At 46.9% G+C, this 2,409-nt stretch overlaps 1 protein-coding gene across 1 annotated transcript in view; it reads right to left on the reverse strand.

The window, feature by feature from the left end:
* Positions 1–1,051, reverse strand: part of SLC35B3 (solute carrier family 35 member B3) — a 31,197-nt gene extending 30,146 nt beyond the window's left edge. The window contains exon 1 of the mRNA XM_018560340.1: positions 817–1,051. The gene's annotated coding sequence lies outside the window, so the exon portion shown is untranslated. The remainder of the gene's footprint in view (positions 1–816) is intronic.
* Between the last annotated feature and the right edge of the window lie 1,358 nt (positions 1,052–2,409).

The following is a 2,409-nucleotide window of genomic DNA, read 5'->3' on the forward strand; positions in this document are numbered from 1 at the left end:
GTGGGGGGGGTGTGGGGGTGTGGCTGTGGTGCCATTGACTTCAATGCACTGCTATTCCGCCTCCCACCCCTGAACGCAGGAAGCCAGCAGGGATGTGCTCCAGTGCGTTCCAGCAGCGAATCGAACACATGGGGATAATAATAATACAGGTGTGGCTAGTGCCAATTTGGTCTGTAAAGTGATGGTCTTGGAGCTGTCACCCTGATCCTGACTTCACTACCATGTGAATCCCCAACCTGGAGCATGCAGGGTGGAAAGACTACTTTTCTGCATCAGTAGGTCACTAGCAAGGACAAGGATGACAGCCCCACAGTTTGCACAAATCACCAATAGCCATACTGCTGTTCATATCCTCACAAGTACCCTAAAAAAAGAAACCTGCTCACACACCAATGAGGCTTCTGTTCTATCAGATGAAATAGTTCAGTTCGATGGCCAACAAGTGTGGGAGAAGGCGCTCCCAGACTGGAAATACACTGGGGGGAATTGATCAAAATCTGGAGCAGATGTGCACAGCAACCAATCAGCTTCTCTCTTCAGTTTGTCCAGTTAAGATTTGAAAATGAAAGAGAAGCTGATTGGTTGTCATGCACAGTTGCTCCAGTTTTTGTCTGCTCTAGTTTTGATTAATTCCCCTCACTGAATGGAGTCTTTGGGTAGGCATTTTGCTGAGCTGACACATGCAGAGACCTCAGTCAGCTATAATACACACTGCCTACCAGGACTTTAGCACTAATAGCCAAGTGTACAGACGTGTCAACCGAGGTAAGTGTGACTGATGAGCATTCTGACAGATACAGGAAGCTACACACATACACGAGTAGAAGGTAGACGATGAGCTGGCCGGAACTCCTTCCGATACATCCCTCTTCCTCCTCCTCCAGCAGCCATTTATCACTTCCGTACCCCCATCAACTGAACGCGCCCGGTACCCGCATAGTGGAACCTCCGGGGGCACACACATAGGACAGTCACCCCCTATATCATACAACGCGTTCTTGTTGTGCTGGTTGTTAGTGACAGCAGCCGCTTCCGGGTTTGGAACGTCACGCCGTGATGACGTAACAGGTGGGCGGGGATTTCTATGGGGAGCTGGAGGGCTGTGATGAATGGACGACGTGTGTTCTGTCGTAGATGAACACAACAAAGCATGCTGAAATGTACACCCATCTGTACCTGATAAAGTGACTTAAAGGCAAAGTCCACCTTTTAGAAATGCACCCTTCTTCATGAGAGAAAAATGGGCTTTATTATATTAGTGCATTGGAGCCCACAATGTATTGCAGCTGTGATCAGTGAATCATGGGTGCAATGCTCTGTCTCCTGCAGATTCTCCCGCCTATACATGTCCTTGCAGACGTTCAGCAATGTGAATAGTAGGAATAAAGAATGGACTATGGGGAGAATTTATCAAATCTGGAGCAGTTGCCCATGGTAACCAATCAGCTCCCTCCATTAGTTTGTTCAGGTAAGATTTGGAAATAAAAGAAGAGAAGCTGATTGGCTGCCGTGCACAGCTGCTCCAGATTTTGTCTGCTCCAGTTTTGATAAATTCCCCTCTGTGAGTTTAGTGTTGATACATTTTTATTCAGAACTACAAGTTCCTCTGCTGTTGTGGCTGATGGGACTTGTAGCTGCTCGAATCGTAGATTCTGTCAAAGGATCTGTGAATAGATGACATAGCTGTGTGGACAGAGCCATCATCAGTCATGCTGAATTAAAAAACCAACAGCAGCCTGTGGGGAGAAGAACCCTGTGCTTCAGGTAACATGTGACCATGCTTCATGTTATACCCAGAATATGGGTGTTACCAAAAACATGGTCAGAAAAGTAAACTTAGCCTTTAAGGGCCCGTTCCCCCCAGACACCGGAGGGCGTGGCTGCGGTGCCATTGAGTTCAATGCACCGCCACGCCCCCCAAGTTTTTGACAAGTCCTTTAATTTAAAAAAAAAAAAAAGTCAAAAAATGCATCCATCGCAGTAATCCAATGGTCAATCACGACGTCCAGCGTTGGCAACGCTGACGCCCATGTTTGAACTGTACTGGGCTGTTGCTATTGTTTTATCAAACATGGGCGTTAAAAGGCATCAGGGAGGCATTAAAAACGCTTCTCAAACGCCTGGTTTTGACACGTGTGAAAGAGCCCTAAGCCTGTGTCAGTGAAACACGTTAGAGGTGGGTGGTAGAAGAAGCGCGGACGATTTCTGATCGTGAGCTGTGAATTTCAATAGAAGCTTTTTAGGCCATCAGTTAGTTTTGGGGGGGAGGGTGAGCGCAGAGTTCAGCTTAACGTTAGTATATGTCCTCCCGTGACCCTTCAGAGAACTATGGGATAAAAAGTTTACCCCATAGTTCTCTTTTAAACCCTGCACTGCAAAGGTTAAGTGCTCATTTTTGTCTAGGGTAAA

Source organism: Nanorana parkeri, unplaced genomic scaffold, assembly GCF_000935625.1.
Source record: "Nanorana parkeri isolate BGI_ZX_2015 unplaced genomic scaffold, ASM93562v1 scaffold451, whole genome shotgun sequence".
NCBI lineage: Eukaryota > Metazoa > Chordata > Amphibia > Anura > Dicroglossidae > Nanorana > Nanorana parkeri.